Source organism: Agelaius phoeniceus, chromosome 6 (genome assembly GCF_051311805.1).
Source record: "Agelaius phoeniceus isolate bAgePho1 chromosome 6, bAgePho1.hap1, whole genome shotgun sequence".
Taxonomy (NCBI): domain Eukaryota; kingdom Metazoa; phylum Chordata; class Aves; order Passeriformes; family Icteridae; genus Agelaius; species Agelaius phoeniceus.
Window position 1 is genome coordinate 56,738,211 of NC_135270.1, and position 18,666 is coordinate 56,756,876.

Here is an 18,666-nt window from a genome sequence, read left to right on the forward strand (position 1 = left end):
AACAGCATCTTCTCAAAGAGAGAAAAAAAATCCATTCTGAGCTTTGTAGGAAAGTTGCCTTGAAGACCTCTGCTTGTATTCCCCAAGGACTGTGCCACCTTTCTCACTGAGCAACAGCCACAGCATCCCAGAGTCCAGACCCTGCTGCAATCTGTGCTGTGCCACTGCTCCCAGGGTAACAGCCCCTAAAGCAGGGACTCTCTGCAGTCTCCTCACGTCTCCAGCTGTTCATTCAGTGTAGCCTGGCTCACCTTGGCATGGAGACAGACAAAAATCAATACCTGACCTATCTTTCTATGTCTCTGACATATTTCTCTTCAAGACTTCTCTCATATTTGTTTACCTCCAATGAACTAATGTTTTCCAGATTTTCTAATCAATATCAGCCAGGACTTGAAAAAGGTGCTGAGCAAGATTATTCAAAAATGATCCAAATGAATCAATGAAGACAGCTAGACTACAAAGTTATTGCTGTCATTGTATTGGAGAGACAGTGGGGGATGCTGGGCCAGGCTGGTGGTTTTGGGAGTTTGTTGTGTGACTGTGCAACAAAAGTCCTCAGGGCTGGGCTTTAGTGATACCTCCATAAATTCCTAATGCTCACAGTCATGGGATAGATAAGATAGGCAGTGGAGATCCATGAGAAAAGATTCACATTTAGAGCTGATTTGAAAATTGGTTTCAGGAAGTGCTGGAAGAATGAAAGGGTGAAGGGACTGGAGGGGCTGATGCTGGGATCTGTTCCAGAAACCCAGAGAGAGGAGAAATGAGGAAGAGAAGAAATGAGGACAGGAGGACATGGACAATTCAGGGTGAAATCCAGTCTAGAGAGGGTCAGAGGGCCCAGAATGGAGTCAGGTCCCAAGGGGCATCTCCAGCAATTATTAGACTAATTGCCTCCTGACAACAAGCTGTGACAGGAGGCTGCAGCTGTGCCCCTGGAACCTTGGCAGCCTGGTCCTGCCCCTGCTTTAGCCTTGGAGAGGTGCAGGGTGCCCTTCAGGGAACAGCACGGTGCCACAAGGGCAGGGGGCTCCTGACAGTGCCACCAGGCTGGAAAGTTCCAGGGCTCCTGCAGGTCCCACAGGTGCTGCAGGGCAGAGGAGAGAGGGTTTCTGCACTGCCAGAGGGTGTAATCACCTCTGTAATGCCACAGGAGTCCACTCAGAGGGAGCAGGGTACATTCAAACCATTTCACTACCTTTGAGAACTAAGGGCTTTTGCATTGTTTTCAAGGAGAGTTCTTTCCACAGGGTGAAAGGGAACACCCCAAGGACAGAAGGAGCTGCAGACTGGCCAAGGCCTGCTCCAACCCACAAAGCTGAGATGCAGAGATCCACAGATAAGGCTCAGGGCATGCTCTGGCATCCTGGCACCGTGTGGAGCCTGTGCTGCTGGCTGCTGCCGCAAACAATTTCCATGCCAGCTTTGTCCCTGCCCCCTTCTAGCCTCTGCCCCAGCCCTACTCCTTCTGCCATAATCCCACATATGTGCCCAACTCTGAAACTCTGCCTTTGCACTGTGTTTTTTCCCCTCTGCAGTCGAAATTTCTGCAGCTTAACCTCAAGAGGGTGAATGTCCCAAAGAAGCAGAGAGGCACTGCCCTGCCTGCTAAACCCAGCCTGAGTCACCCACAGCATCCCTGACACTGCACACCAGCTCACAGCCCTCAGATGTCTCACCCTAGGTGTCACAAACATTTCCTTCTGTCTCCTCCATCAAGCAGAGGCAAGTTCTGACTCTGTGACTCATTAAGGACTTTGTCTAATTATGTCTGGGATTGGTTTTCTGTCTGGACTTCAAAATTTCCAGAGGCAGGACCCCTGGAGATCTGACCCAAAGCTCTCTCTGACTGCACTGGATGTCCTCTTCCCTTGCAAAAGGTGAGCAGTAAGGATATCTCACTTTTTGGGTGATGAAGGCCTCTGGCAACAGCACATAATCCTTTCAGGCATCCTAAATCTGGGGAGCTACAACTACACGAGGAAGTGAGCGCTTCAGGCTCAGGCTTCTCTCTCCAGCAAATCCCGGTTCAAGTTCTGAGAAATCCAGGCTTAGGGAAGCGATTTAGGAATGAGCTGCCCCTCAAGGGCACATGCAGGGAGAGGCTGGGTAGATGAGGAGTGAATTCAGAGACAAGGTAACTGCAGGGACTGCCTGTAGGGAACAGCCCCTGCAGCAAGGGTTCCCGAACAATGCTGGGATTTACATTCGAAGAGAAATAGCTGATTGCCTCCGAGGGCCTTTTTGACATTCATGGGGTGCTGGCAATCAATAGATCAGGATGTGAGAGCAAACCATGGCACTGGTTTGTTGGACAATGCAGATAAAACCTCTGGGAGTAGGGTGACTTGTGGAAAATGCTGTTGCTTCTTAGAAAAGAAAGGGAGTGGAGGACCTGGCTTCTCCTTTGGCAAGACATCCATAAAAGGATGAAAATAGACCATGACCATCCCCCTGCCTTGGCCAAAGTCGTGCCCTGACCAGACTGACCCACAAGAAAGAGCAATATCTATATTTCCTTCTGCTGTACCAATGGGAAAGTCCTTCACCTTTTTTGGATTCAGCTTGGGCATCTGCACAAGGCACTGTGACACACTGACAAGACATTCTTAAAGAGTCTTTTTATGTCCCTACTAATTACCTATATTTTTAATTGCAGAGGGGAAGTTTTGAAAGCCACACAAAGAGCAAAATCTAAAAGCAGATTAGTGAGGTGAAAGAGAAATGCCCTGAAAGTATAGATTCAGGTAGCAGTAAAAAGACTTTTTGTCATTGCTTAGAGGCATACACTAAAAGTATATTTTCAGTGCCTGGCTGCCACAAATAACTGTACTACAATTAGATGTGTGTATTATAAAATTGTGTGGGTGTGGTAATTATCACCCTTTGCAGCAGAATATATTTATACAGATCCTAAATTACAGCAGAAAGAAACATCATTTGCAAAGGTTTAAAAAAAAAAGTGTTGAGAGGGAGGATTAAACTTTCCATTTTATTTTTGGGAAGTATTCTATGAAAAAGTAGAGTGCACCACATGTTGTGTTGGGCTAGGAATGGGTAACTGTGCAGTCAGAGGGAGGGGCAGCCTGTGCAGGTCTCTATTCATCACAGGAGTGTCTAAGTGTGCTTGTGTGTGTGCACACACCAGGAGGACCATTACAGAGGTGCTCTGCTGCTGCTGCTCTCTGCCTAAATTTCTCCTTGCAGCAAACTGTGTGAGATGTGGAAATCCAGACCTCTCATGGGTGCACAGCAGCCCATGCCTGCATACCCAGGATGAGGGTCAGGCCCTGTGTGTGCAGCAGAATCTCAGCTTTTGGTAGGAGTGCACCTGCAAATGCCCCTTCAGCACGTGGAAAGGTCACAGGTGCAGCTGTGGAGAGCAGCTGGATCCTAAGCCCACAGGATATTTTCTGCAAGAATCTTCCTTTTTCAGTTCTAACTTTTCAGTTCTAACCTTGCATTGGGTTTTCAAATGCAAAACATCCTTGATCCTCTAATCTACTCACTATCCAGCCTGAGATTGTTTTCTTATGCTGTAGTTCTTGCAGCAGACACAGATGAATCCATCACAGCTTCCACCTTTGCCTCTAGTGTGATTTTATGGGAGATTCTTTTTATCCCAAAAGTGTTTCTATTACACGTGGATCCATCACATTTATCTCTTATGTAAGACTGCTTAAGCACTTTCTTGCAACCTCTTAGCATCTGCCTAAAGCCACTACAGCTCATTGCAATGAGATGGAGCTTGACTGGGAGCTTTTCATTATTTGGAATCCAATATTCCCAGCTTGCATATTATATTTGCAGAAGCCTTGTGAAGCTTTATAAAAATTCTGTCACATATATTCTATTTTGATAGGGCTATTTTCATTGTGTTTCCAACTCTATTATTTAAAAATTGTCTAACTCTGTCTCCCAAATGCCATTTTCAGGCAATTTCTTCTCCTAATTTGATGAGCATCTCCTCTGTCTCTCTCTCACTTTTTACATAGCTCTGTTCAAATTTTCTAAGAGGTCAACTTAGAGGGCAGAACATGTTTTTTATAACTGGTGTATTCTGGGTTTTCCTGGCTGTTTAAACGAAATCAATATATTATCCTTCAGTGCTGTTGTATTGACTCTCCATCTGTTGAAGGCTGTAGCCTGATTTGGTCACAGTATTGTTTGTGTGAGCTGGGGGCCAGAGGTCAGCAAGGTCGTGACTCCACCACAATAGCACAGTCTTGGTGTGCCTCATTTCCTCCCTCAGCCATCAGCTTCTCAAGGCCTGGCAGGCTGGGCTGATGAAACAGAGTTGGGCTGGTAAAACAGAGTTTTCTGCAAATTCAGGATGGAGCAAGACAAATCATTGGCTGCTCTTTGTGCTGATGCCACACAGGAGGATGGTGGGAGTTTTTTAGGGCATCCTTGAAGCAATTCCCAAAGTTACTGCCCTCTGCTGCTACAGGAGCTCCCTCAAGGAGTGCTTTTATAGGATCCCCACAGCAAAGAACCAGAGGACACAGTCTCAAGCTACGTCAAGGAAGGTATAGGTTGGATATTAGGGAGAAATTTTTCACCAAAAGAATAATAAAGTACTGGAATGCCCTTCCCAGGGGGGTGGTAGAATCACCATCTCTGGATGTGTTTAATAAAAGTCTGGACATGGCACTTGGTGCTATAGTCTGGTTGAGGTGTTAGGGCATAGGTTGGACTCAATGATCTTAGAGGTCTCTTCCAACCTCATTATTCTGTGATTCTGTGATTCTGTGATTCTGTGATTCTGTGATTCTGTGATTCTGTGAAAGCTGTAGTAGAAGGATCCAGAGCAGTGCACATCTGTGCCAGCCCCACCAGCAGCAGAAGCCCCTGCTGCACCAGTGCTTGTCTCAGAGGCTGCAAGGAGGCTTACAAGACATGCAGGGGTGTTTGTGCTCTCAGCCTTCCTCGGGCTACAGGTCCTGTGTGACACAGGACAGACCTGGCTGAGGAGGTTCCAGGTGAGGTGTGTGGGCTGCAGGTACCATCTAGAACAGTAAATCTGTGTTTCCAGCCACATTTCTCAACAGAAATTTGTCAAGGCAGCTTTTCCAGCGTGCTTAGGAAAGATTTTCTTCCCTACCCTCAATGAACACCTGGTTTCTTACAGTGACACTGACCAGCAGGAGCCAGACCAACACTGTCCACACAGCTCTGGTCAGATCCAGCAAGTCTATGGACTTTTTTTTGTTAGATATGTATTGGAAGAAGCAGTAGTGCTGTGAAAGGTGTGTGAATGCTGAAGACACAAGGAAGGAAAGGAAACCAAACAATATCATCAGCCCATTCAGCTTGCACAAGAGCAGCTATAGCAATAAAGTCTGGGCCCACAAACTGGTGCTGCAGTGAAGCATCACTTCCAAATCTATCAGAGAAGTTGCACTGTTGATCAGACTTGAATGAACAGACAGACAAATATCCCAACATGGAAACACCAGGGACTCCTGAGCCCAGTGGAAAGGGCCAGCACTAGAGTCAGGCATCTGAGTTTGCTCACCAGCCATGGCATATCCTTTAAATCAGTGAACAGAGAGCCAGCAGGCTGGCAGAAACAGATAAACAGAATTTCAACTGGAAAATGTTAATGGCACTACCACTCATTCGAATTTTACAGTCAATGATATTTTTTCCCCTAAAAACTTCTTTTAAAAAGTATTTGGGCAAAAAAAAATAGAAGCTGTAGATCCTGATAGGAGGTCTAGTTCCCTTTTCTTTTTTTCCTGTTCATTCATCTACAGTGCCATGTCCTCAAATGTGTTGTATTTCCCATAAAGCATCAAAGCTCTGGGAGAGGATTTGTGAGTAGATTCAAGTATTGAAAAGGAGGGGGCACATCTGAGAAGCACAGAAGGACAGAGATTCAAGAAATACCTAAAACTCAAGCAAAGAACCACTGCCCTACTTGGGTCCCTTGACTGAACAGTTTAATAAAACCCACAATTTTCTCAAATTGTCTACACAAAAACCACCTAGATACCTTCAAGGATTTAAGGTCAGAGGTTCATCCAGTCTGGATGAAGACTCACAGAAAGGGGCCCCAGGTGGAGCAGCACAGCACACAGCACTCTGCCTCTAGAGCCTTTTGGGAATCATGGAATCATTAAGGTTGGAAAACACCTTGAATATCACCAAGTTATGAGGCTGGGTGTCTCCCTACAGAGCAAAGGAGATTATTGCTGTGCTCCCCATGCCAGAGCCCTGCTCCACATCCAGTCTGGTGGCAGTGCAGTTGGGTCCCTGCCTCTAGGTTTCCTGAGTTATTTCAAGACCAATGAAGATATATTTTCCTTAGTGAGATGATACTGATTTATAAGATATTCTTCTGGAATGTATTTACATTTTTTAGTGAAGATGTTTTCCTTTGTGATGTAACACAGATTTATAAGATATTCTTCTGGAATATATTTACCTTTTTCTTCCAGGAGGAAAAAAAAAAAAGCTAACAGTAATATTGATATGCTCTACAAACAACTGTGGCAAAAATTAAAAAAAACCAACAACAACAAACAAAATACAAACAAAACTTGAAAAGTTGTAGAAGTTTCATCTCAGAAGTTTTCCCTTTTGTGCTCAAACTTGAGGTTTGACGAAAGGCAGAAATTAAAAACCACTTCAGAAGAGAGCAAGACCATTCAGCCAAAACCCTTGAGATTTTTCATTGAAGATTTCAGGACTCTTATTATCATTGTTTCTATGTTGATGAAAAATCAAGCAAAAATGCTTTCCCCAGTGGGTTTTAAAAATTAAAATTAGAAGTTCCTTCTTCTTTTATTGCCTTTTTTTTTTCTCCTATGAGCCCTTCTCACCCAGGTTTACTATTTTTATATTGAGTCCCAGCTGCTAACTAAGCCTTGGCTTAGTGCTCTTACTGCAATGATGAGGCATTTCCATTTCTGATTTCTAGCATATGTTGCACTTAATATAACACTGCCCTTGTGCACCAGTTACCCTGGAATAATGGCTGTACCAGCAATAGAACAGGGGTACAGCCCCTCGAGAGCAGCCAGGGCATGAAACCTGTGCCAATATGCAGATGTCACACAGTTAATAGAACAGTGATACATCCTTGAACTATACAGAGAGGTATTTTTGTGATGTATACAGAAATATGTTTGATACTGCAATGAAAGCTTCTTTTTTTAGATTTCTCTTAAATGAACTTGGAAAAAAATATCTGCAAAAGAGCCAAGAGATAATGACAAAAACCTGAACAATTAATTCTGGGGATGAGGCATCCACAGCCTGAGCTGATTATTTTTTGTTTCTTAGGTCTGTAGCCTGGACTAGATGATTGCAAAGACCAAGCTCTTGTGCAGGATTTATGGGACTTGATCCTTTTCAAAGAGGAAGAGACATTACACTGCAAGATCTGCCTTTTGCAAGGCTTTTTACAACTTCTCCTTCGGGAAACCAGAGCAGAACCTCTGAAAAGAGAAAACAAGCAATGGATTTGAAACCACTATTGGACATAACTGGCAAAGATTATTTGCTGATGGCTGGTGCTTTGTATGATGCTATGAGCAGTGTCACAGGAGGTTTTCTGAGGCTGCCCTGTGCAAGATGCTGAGCCTCCTTCCCTTCTGGAGATAGCAGTGGAGGCCACACCAGTCCCACCAGTGACCTGGCTGGGCTCTGCACCATCCAGGCTTTGTCACTCAGATCCATTTTTGCTTTATTCTAGGAAAGACTTAGCTGAGCAAGCATCTTCAGGACCACAAGGTGAAGTTTTCAGCTGCAGCTGAAGCAGAGCATCTCTTTGCCCTGGGACTCAGCCCAGGCAGCCTTTGGGAAGGTGCAAACTGGAATTTCTGGGTGCTTTGGCTAAATCTGCACACCAGACCTAGCACAACTTAAAGCCCAGCTTTTGGCTGGTGTAGAAGCCTTTGAGAGCAGTGCTTACCTCCCATCCACACAGAGCAGCAGAGGCAAGCACAGCGCTGGGAGCACTTGCAGAAGGAGCAGCTTTCCCTGCTGCAGGAGTAATTGTTTCTGCTTCCAACTAAGTCAGAAGTCAAAAAGAAATTCTATCCAGGAGATAAACAGTGCATTACATAAGACTTAATAAAAAGTAAATTGTCATCAGATTTATTGCAGTTAGAAAAAGGCTCTTCTGTCTGTTGGCATAAAATGAGTACTAGGTTTTAAGAGGCTAGTGAGAATGAATGAAACAGTATATTTGGAGTTCCATGTCCTAAGGCTTTCTGTGCAGGGACCTGTCAAGCTTTTGGAGCAGAAATGTTTGAAAATATTTTTTGAAAAGTCATAAAATTGTATAAGATATAACTCAGGAGCATCAGGTCTTGATCAATTTTGCTTGTATGTGTAGTATTAAAGCAAAACAATAAAATCAGATTTAATATTCCATAGTGAATTCTGATCACTGGATGTTTGTTTTCCTCTCCAGGCTGGAGAAAAAGCTAAAATATCAAAGTTCTTTTCAGAATTTAAGTTCAAAGATTATTTAAATTATGAAAGATCTTATTTTAACATCATTAGAAACAGCTTGCTTCAAGGCTGCTTGGCACAACTGCATCAGCTTATGGTCCTTGGTGCCTACTACAAGTGGATGTTTGAGAGTTCATTGCTCTTATCCTTTCTGTGAGTTGGGCTCCATACCAAGCATATATCTCCTATGATGCCTCTGTAGGAACAAAACCCAGTCAAAGCAGAAAGATCAGTAAAGGAACCAAGTCTGTGCTGTGGGCAGTGATTTTAGGACACAGACAGACCCAATCTAATAATGTTCAAAACAAGAAGCTTCAGTTCAGTTCAACAAACTAAATATTTTTATTTGGATAAAAAAATACCACTTTAGGGATATTTTTTTCCCCTCATGGATTTTTTTTAAGAAACTGTGTGTCCAACCAAAACCAAAATGCACAAGATTTTACCATTTGTTATAGACAGGAATCTTGCATTTAATCTAAGGATCACTTAAAAACCCACCACTGTACAAAATTATAATCTCAATTCTTTGTCCTTCAAGCTGATACTTTCCAGTAAATCACACAAAAGTCTCAACAGGCAGGAAAGACAATGACTCTTGATTGGGAAGAGAAGGAAGCCAGTCAGTAACTCAGATCCCAATTAGCCCCAGCTTTAAGCCAAGCAAACTCCCCAGTTTAATGGTTCACAGAGGAATAAATCTATACAGTAAAAGCTACCAACCAAATAAATTCCATTGCCTTCCCCCAGACTCCTCTACTCCCATAGGTCCTTCAGACAAAAGTCTATTTTCCTCCTTAGTTGTTAAAAATATTTTTAGTGCTCTTCAAATACGGAAGGCAGAAAAGGAAATAAAAAAACCAATAGAATTTGACACAAAAGCACCCTTCTCATTAGGACTTTTTAAATAGCATTAGAGCTCATTGAATTTCATACACTATTAACATTCTTACTCAATCCAAGGCAAACCAGTCAAATCCAAATCTATCAGATTTTACAAGCAAAGGAATATTGCCAAGTTCTAATATTTCTCCTGTGTTCAATGTCAGAATGGGGTATGGAGTCTCTTCCAAACTCCAGATTTCCTCTTTTAAAAATCCTTTTTAAATCTACTACTCCATGGTGTTTAAAAAAACCCAAAAACTACAACAACAAAAAAAACCAACCAACCAAAAAACAAAGGAAAAAAAAAAACCACAGCAGCACAAAACCAGAGTTAAAAGGGAAGTTAAATCTTGAAAGCAACATCTATGGAGGATTCTCAGATAAACAATGTTTTGGGAGTGAAGCTGGCTTTAGCACAGCAATCAGCCAGGATTTGAGATTAAAAAGTAGCTAAGACCCTACCAGACAAAGCCTTTGCACAGATAAAGCTGACTGTGACAATAATAAAGCCCCCAAAGACACAGAGGCATGTCTGAATCCTTGGCCAGTCAGCACCAAGCTGCCTCTTCAAGTGGGAAAAAGCAGCCAGGGATCCTGGTGCCACTGAAATCAGTGAGACCAGGCTTGGAGCCCAACAGGAGATGCTGCTGGGCTGGCTCCTTGCTGCACAGGCTCTGAAGGCTCACACAGATAACTGCAGGGATCTGCAGTCTCAGCCACCTCCACACAGCCTTGCTGGAAGTGCAGCCACTTGCAAAACCTTGGCGAGGTGCTGTGGCTGCAGGAACAGCTGCCTGGGGTGAGAGTGTGTGTGTGTGTGTGTTTGATACATTTCCATTGAATGGCTGGCAAATAGAAGTGATAAGGAAGAATAAAGTCTGTAGTTAGAGCTCATTTTGTATGGTATGGGATGTCTTGGGGGTTTTATGGGTTTAATATATTCGCTGCTCCTGCTGGATCTCAGCACAGACCTCCAGATGAGAATGTCTACTTGAGATGCAGGTTGCACTACAACTCATTTATAATGAATATAACAACTTGTGAAGTGGATTTAGAAGTCATTGAGTTATAGATTATTTGGGTAAACGGGGCACAAGCACTGCAGCAAGAAACCCATTTAAATATTAAGGCAAGCTATAAACTGAGAAAAGAACCGATGACAGGGTAATATCATGTCAGAACATGCCCTCCAGAGAGGGACCTCTACTGTGTATTGATCTGAAAGAGCTCCAGAAATCATTCTGCAAGCCCATAAAGCTCAGCAGTAAATGCAGAAAGGTGAGCTGCAAAGGCCAGCAGAGAGATGGGATGCACAAGCTGGACCAAACCCTGCCAGCCTCATCTCATGAGGAGTTTCTCTCCCCTGGTCTGTAGCACACTCACCAACCCAGTGTTAATCAGTGAGTAGGAGTAGGAAGAGTCACTCCCTTGAACTGAAAAGCCATTTCTGGGAGGATTTTCACCATCTGTGCATCAATTCTGTTACTGTTCACAGGCACCTTATTAAAATTATTGATAACAACTTGTCGTCCAAACGTTCCCGTATCAGAAGCAACAAACGGGGTTTTCAGACTTGCCTGGCACTCTGCTTAGTTCAGAATAGTTTCAGTGCAGTTTCAGAGACCCCCTTGAACCCAGCATTGTTCCTCCCTGCTGCATCACACACACAGCACATCCAGGTGAGGTTGTGTGATTCAGCAGGATGGGCTCAGCAAGAGAGGTGAGCACAGTCAATTCAAGGACACGCAGCTCCTGAAAAACAAGAGGTTCCTGTTTGGCATGCAGTTTGCAACACAAGAGCACTGTTACACTTGTTTGTAGTCATCTTCCCTGCCTCCTGCCCTTGTTTAGAGAATGCTCTCCCGTTTTTTGCCTCATCAGGGGAAACACCACCTGGCTGATGGGCCAGGGGCACCCAGCATCACCCACACAAGGCTGGAGTGTTGCTTTTAGTGAGCACTCAAGTGGGCTCCTTGGATGGTGGAGCACTCTACAAAACATTACAAACGCCGAGGAGCAAAATTCAGGGAGAAGTGCAGGAAACTGTGAAGGTGTGAGCTGTTGTGCAGTGAGCACAAAGAGAAACGTGGTCCCGGTGAGATGGGGACTGGGGAGAAGGAATGAACCCAGCCTCACTGTTACACCCAGTCTCATCCAATTTATAGCAGGACATTATAACCCGTAATAACAATCTAATAGGAGGGCATAGCTGGCACTTCTGAAACCCTCTGATCTGAAGGTCACTCATTTTATCATCGAGACAATCTTTTAAAAGCCCCGTTGGCGTGAAGCATTAACGGGAGGTGATCAAGGCTTTTAATCTAAAGCCTTTTATCCACAGCAGGCTGCGGTGGCGCATCGTGCACCTGGAGGCTGGGACACACCACCGAGCACACACAGCGTGGTGATCGCCCCCAAATTGGACTGCCCAGACATGCAGGAAGGGGTTCCACACCACATTTCCCCTTGTAACCCAGGAAGGGTCACAGCACATTTCCCCTTGCCATCCGCCCTGGCGAATTCCTGCACAGAATTCCATGGGAGCGCCGGGTCAGGCTGCGCTGGGGGCACCACGCCAAAGGGGGTGGCTTATATCGGGGCCAGACCTCTCCTACAGCAATTAGTGGCAAAGCCTAATAACAGGATTAATTAGGATATTGCCAGAAGAGACTAATTGTCTACTGCAAAACTGGCTCTTTAACCCGTTTCTTGGCTGAAAAGCTTCCCAGAGACCTGGGTGAGAGCTCTGCAAGCCAAATGCAGGCACAGACCTGAAATGAAGCTGAGAAGGGAAAAGCATGGTGAAGGGCTGTGTAGAGAGAGAGGGAAAATATCTCCATTCATAGGGCTTCTTTATAAAGTATATGGGCAATGTCCCACTGAACCTTCTGATTAAAGACATTCCAACATTAATGGGTGACAGAGTTTCTTCTCTGATAGTATTTCATGAGTTCCAGAACTCACAGTTTCCTAATGGATATCAGGGAGCAATTTATTTCTAATCATCACTGAACAACAACAAAACAGGACCCCTGTTTTTCCCTCAGCTGTTACACTAATTTCTTTCAGGCCAAAATTAGAATCATGTTAATTACAGCTAATCTAATGGCTTGTATTCTGTGTTTTACCTTTACAGCCACCTTAACAGGAGACACATCACTGCCTTATTAAAAACCAAACCAAAACAAACAAAAAAAAAAACCACCAAAACAAAACCCACATTACTTTCTGCAGTACTTTTTGCATGTAAAGATGCAGAGATGTATATACACACACCAAATTCATGTCACTCTTACACTTTATAAAAATCTAGGGATTGGAAATCATATTACAGTTTAGAAATATGAACTATTGGATATTCCTTTTTCCCAAGACAATAAGAATGAGATATTCAGTTAGAGTTACATCCTGAAAATCTGGTGCCTAGTATTTTGCTGTTGCCCTGGGGTTGTGAATTAGAGATGTCCTAAGACAGTAATACAATTCCATGGTACATCCGTCTCAGTCCTGCCTGGGATTGCATGGGAAAAATGCACTCCAGTTCCACACAGATCTGTGAAGGTTTTCAGAAACATTCCTCATCCTAAACTGTGGCAAGAGGCCAGCACTTCAAACATTTTTGGTTACAGTGAAATCCCCCAGGACCACAATTTGGAAACATCAAAGCTCAACATGCTCCCCAGCATTCTCCAGCTGCTAGTCTGGCACCCAACAGTAAAACCGTAGCTGCTGTGGATTAAAACTGGCATGGTTCCTCTCTCACCTATTCCTTGAAAACAGTTCAAAATCCATTGTTGTTGCTTCTTCAAAGGCCTGTACCTCTGAAAAGCACATTGCAATCCACAAGTGTGAATCAATGTCTTTGAATTTTGGTGATTCTGCCTTGTAGGGTGCTTAATCCCACCTGGGATTCCCAGCTCAGCAGCAGATAAGCAGCCAGACAGGTGATCTGTCAAGAAGCTATCAGGAGTTCCTTAGATGAGTCTAGCCTTGAGAAAGACCTTCAAGAAAAGTCCAGGCCCTTGAGGAAATGTGATTAGTCACCAACAGCTCATCCTCTCCTCGCCCACACCAAGTGACTGCAGTAAATCCACCAGTGGGAATTGCGCACTATCCAGTTTCCTGGTATTGTGCCACTGCAAGAGCTCAGATCACACTAATTGCTACTTAATGTTCAGGACAAGGCAGAAAAGGGAAGAGGAAAAGGAGAAAACAAGGAGAGAGTCGTGGAAACTGGTAAGAGCTCAATGTGAGAGGGAAACATCTGGAATAGTCATGAGAACATTCTTCCAAATGGCTGTGAGTTGTCATTCCCTCCTAAGGGACCCATGAAAAAGGAACTGTGTGCAAGGGCAGCACTCACCCTGGCTTCCACCATGCAGAATCAGCTTTTAGAAAAAATTCTCTTTCAGACTTTGGAAAGAGAACTTGCCACTCTCTCTGCCCGAGCCTGACACTAGGACCTGATTCCCTGGCTCACGGGGAAGCTGCTGAATAAATAGGAAATTCTCGCTCCATCACCTGAGCAGTGAGGCTTCCCAGCAGGCTGAGCAATTGCTCTTAATCCTGACAGACCAAGCCAATTGCTAACCATCTCTCTTGACATGAAAAGTTTTGTTAACACTGCACATTTGGGATGCTGGATAATCACATATTCTCTCTCCCTTTTATCCCTTCTTTCACTTATCCATGTCAATATTTCATTGAGTTAGTTACTCTATTCTCCTTCACCTTTTCCCCCCGCCACCACTATGATTTTACTAAAATTACTTACTTGTTTATTCCAGTAAAAATTTCCCCCACTCTGAAGCCAAACAAGAAGAAGAAAAGTTGAATTTAGAAAGATTTGAAATTCCTGAAATAGATGACAGCTGAGAAAAGACTGGTATGTTAAATCATTCAACTTCACAAACACCCTACTCTCATTTAGGCTTGACAGATGTAAATGCCAGCCAGGTACTACCTGCTAGTAATGCTATCTCTACTTAAATTAAGCAAATACATAATAGAAAATCCTTTTCGTGTATGTTAGCCATCTGCAGAAGAGTGGCTCTCTAGCTGCTTTTTTCCCCCCAATTTTTCATTTATGTCATGTACAGTGGTGGGAGGACAGGCTTAACACTGTCTTCAGGTTAAATAACTAAGAAATCATCAAATGCTCCTAAATCATGTCAAAGTTCTGCCAGTGTCCTGTCCTGAATAGCTTTTTTTTTTTTTATGCAACCATGAATCAAAAATACTGACTAGGCCTGCAGTAACTGCAGTGATGAGATAGCAAGAGAAGGGCAATCTATAAGAAAGCCAGTCTTCACAAATGTACACAGTACAAAAATGCCTACCAGACAAAATAAGAAAATGAAGGATTTGATCCATTTAGAAACCAGGCAAAAAAACCCCCACATTCAATGCCAGATTGAAATTCAGATTGAACAGGAGGTTTCAAACCAATTGCCAGGTCCACCAAGAAGCAACACCTTCTGCTGTGCAGAGCAGATTCCTGGTGATATTGGCAGGTGCAGAGAGATCTGCTTGGGGCACGGCACCGAGGTCGTGGCGCCAGCTCCCTGAAGGTCACTCTGAACACAATATACTCCAGAGACCTGGCTTATCTCTGCTGAAATTGCAAGGGGTGGAAGGATGGGATGCTGATAGGCTTCAAATAAAAAGATCCCCATGTTTGAGGTTTTTCACTAAAATAAGATTTTCTATCAGGAGAATTGCCAGTTGCAGTCTGAGACCCAGTGGCCCTTACTCACAAGGTGATTCATTCAAACAAGAGGCTCACAGACCATGATATTTTCTTGTTCAGTGTGTGAATGCCAAGCAAATACTCAGTCAAAACTGGTTGGTTTAAAGGTGGGAAATTGGATGATTGTAATGCTCACCCCTTTGTGGATGATGCCTTGCACTGGGAGGAGGGAATGGAAGCTTCTGAATAATGCTTTACACTGGGAGGAGGGAACAGAGCCTCTTCTCATTTTTATACTGTCCAGGCAAAGGAACAATCAAAAATGCAGGGACAAGAGATTCAACAGTGAAAAATCAGATAGTACCTTCCATCTGACAGTCCCCATGCCAAAGGAGGAAATCTTGGACATCCACCCTGGGGGCCCCAGGATTTATCAGGATCTGAGCCCCTCTGTGCCAGGCACTGTGCAGATTACAATAGCATCCATAAAACCAGCCCATACCCCAAAACACGTGCAGAATGTTTTTAAGATGCTGTCATTAAGTAGCAAGAAGGGGAAAGGCAAACAGGGGTCAGTATCTTGGGTTTGCTATCTGGAGTGAGACAGCACCACCCAGTCACCCTCACACCAAAACCTTTATCTCCCACCTCTCCCCTTTCTTTAGCCTCATATGCCAGGTGACACCAGTTATCCTGTTTGAGGCTGGCAAAGAGACCCTTTCCCCATCATATCAGATCACTCAAAGTGCTTGGGAGAGAGAAAACACATCCCCAGGTCTGCACCTGATTTTCATTCTGATTCTCCCTGTACAACCCCCTCTGGAAAAAAACCTTGGGATTTGGCATAGGTAAATGCCTCTTAAAAAAAAGCCAGGGACCTCAGGATATGTCATAGGGATGACAGAAACCTGTGGCACAAACAAGTGGGCAGATCCAGTTCCCTGCCTTTAGCTCTATCTGCAGTGGTGCAGTTTTAACAGAATTGTTCAAGCTCCTTCTCAAGGTGTACACTGACAATGAGAGATGAGTTGAACTCTTGTTAATTTTATCACTCACTGGTGGAATGTCCCAATGTCCCAGACATCTTCCAAAAAACTTCAGGAAGGAAACCAAACACTTTCTTTCTCCACTTTCTTCTTAATTCAAATCAGTCACATTTTTTCTTGAGGTGGCTCAACTCTGCTTCTCTGTGGGTAAGAGAAACTCTTGTAAAGGGACAGAAAGAGGCTTGATGTGTCCTGAGAACTGCAGGTAGTTACCATGCAGCCAAAAATCCTGGGGGCAGCCATAGGAGAACAGCAGGTTTATGCCTGCAGCAAGCTGTGGCAGCTCCATCCCAGGAGCCTTAGACATGCCAAGACTGAGCCAATATAAAAATCAGCTCAATAGAAATGTGTCTCAGAGCAGCAGCTCCAGTGCTCCACAGGGGCAAGCAGGGCAGCCACCAAATCCAAAATCCCCTGCAGGACCTATCCAAATGTCCTGCTGGGACAGGACCTGAGGATGTGTAATCTCTGGTGAGTTGCTGAGAGTCCTCTGCTTCTGTGGCCCCTAGTGAGAACCCCAGATCCTCATCCCTGCCCAGGGGGTTCTTGTATACTGGTAAGGTCAAGACTTGGGCAAGCAGGAGCAGGGGCACTCAGTATCCAGCACAATTATGGCTGTAGCAAGTAAGAGCAAATGTTAGTGTGCTAGACACTGTACATAAACATCTCCAATAAAAAAAAAAAATCTGAATATATAGGTTGTAAAACTGTATATAGGACATTATATACGTAGAATACCAAATTCTGCACTAGAGTTCCCCTTAGATTGCTGAAATGTGTCAGCTCCACTGTGTTTCAGACACACTCAGATGTGAGCTCAGGCTGGGATGTTTCCCTCCTACTCGGCAGTGTAGCCTATCCTCAGGGAAGAGTTCAGAGAGAGGTATTCCTCACTGCAGGGAAAACAGCAGTGCATTTTAAACCCACCTCTAAATAACCCTGACAGGCTCTCAGAAAGAAAGGATTTGGTTTTCTTTGGCAGCAACGTCTGCTGCACACCCAGATGCTTTCTGTGCCCACCCCAGCAGGCTCAGCCCAGCCCAAAATCTGTCAGAGTCTCTGACAGAAGCAAACACCAAAGAACAGCCCTTCACTTCTCCTGGAGATGCACAGAAAAATCCCTTCCTCTGCAATGCAAATTCCAGTTCTCTCCACACCTTTCACACGCCCTCCTCTCCGCTACCGTCCCTGAGCTCAGCTGCCACCAAATCTGACTGATGAAAGGTGGCAGCTCTATTATATTAATTCCTTCCAGAAGACAGAAAAAAAAGCCTCACATGCTTTTCATATCAAGCACATAGCACATTTCAGAGTTTCTCTGCCTGCTCTGGCTTTTCTTCTGCACGAAACGTGGCCATCGAGGGGAGTGCTCCCCAGACTGGGAGATGCTCTTGTCAAACAAATGGCAGATTTTCACTTACTGCTATTTTCATATTAGATTAAGATTAAGTATGCTTTTTGGCTGATCCAGTATGATAGCTGCCTGCAGCTGCTCCAGTCTGATGGACCCAAGCCCTGTCTGGGTGGCCTGAAAGGTGTGCTTGTAGAAGGCAACCTAAGTAGTCCAGTACATGAACTCACACCAGAGGCAAAGTCTTAACAGAAAATTAACAAAAGACATACCCCCACATTTTCCCAAAGTAGGAATTTTTTACATACAAATTCTCATGCTGCATAAACTCAAATTAAAACACCTCCTGTAATTGCATCTTTATTTTAATGACAGCCTGCTTTCATCCTCATAATCTGCTGCCCATCGTACCACTATGGATGGTTTTTACAGCTTAAGCACCATCTTGATATCAGGTAATTGCACCAATCTGTGAAAAGTTTCCCCACACAGCAGTAATTCCCAATAAACAGTCATTTGATCATCTGTATCTGTATCATTTTCTTTAGTTCCCTTTTACAAAGCCTGTGCTATCTTTTGTCCCAATACTGAGTGTTGGCAAAACCCCTTCACCACAAGATTAATCACAAGGAAAGGATCTGGACCAAAGAACCCATCTTGCCTGATAAAAAGGTAATTTATGGACAATATTCACAATTTATTCAAGCCAAAACGCACTCTAGTGTCTTTAGGATTTAGTGTTTCCCCACACTACATTTGCTTTCTAAGCAAGGCAGCTCACTCACCCCCTCACCCTGGACTGGGTCTTTCTTGGAGGGCATCCTCAAGCTCAGAGCCATCTTTTCAAAACCTTCCCCACATTTCTGACCAAGCCTTCTGTCCCCAGAACAAGCTCAGCCCCAGCAGAAGCAAAGCAAATGTCCCCAGGACACCCAACCCACGTCAGAAAACTGGCCCAGGCAGCCAGCTTTGTAATGAGCACAAATCAGCCAGAAAAGCTGAAAACACTTGACCGTTGTCTTCTCCACCCTGCATAAAGGAAGGAGCAGAGCTCCCAGACTCCGGTCACAGCCGGGGGACTTGGAGGCACAGCAGGTCCCAGACGAGCCCCGGAGAACACAAGGCAGCAGGATATGGAAACTTCCCTTGGCATCCAGACATGCCTTTTACAAAGGCAGGGGAACTAAGTGCATTTTGCCACTCCTCAGTTTTGGGCCAGTTCCCAA

The 18,666-nt window shown here is 44.3% G+C and overlaps 1 long non-coding RNA gene across 1 annotated transcript in view; it reads right to left on the reverse strand.

Annotated features, from left to right (window-relative positions):
* Positions 1–18,324, reverse strand: part of LOC143694250 (uncharacterized) — a 35,191-nt gene extending 16,867 nt beyond the window's left edge. The window contains exon 1 of the long non-coding RNA XR_013182597.1: positions 18,226–18,324. This is a non-coding gene — a long non-coding RNA (uncharacterized LOC143694250). The remainder of the gene's footprint in view (positions 1–18,225) is intronic.
* Between the last annotated feature and the right edge of the window lie 342 nt (positions 18,325–18,666).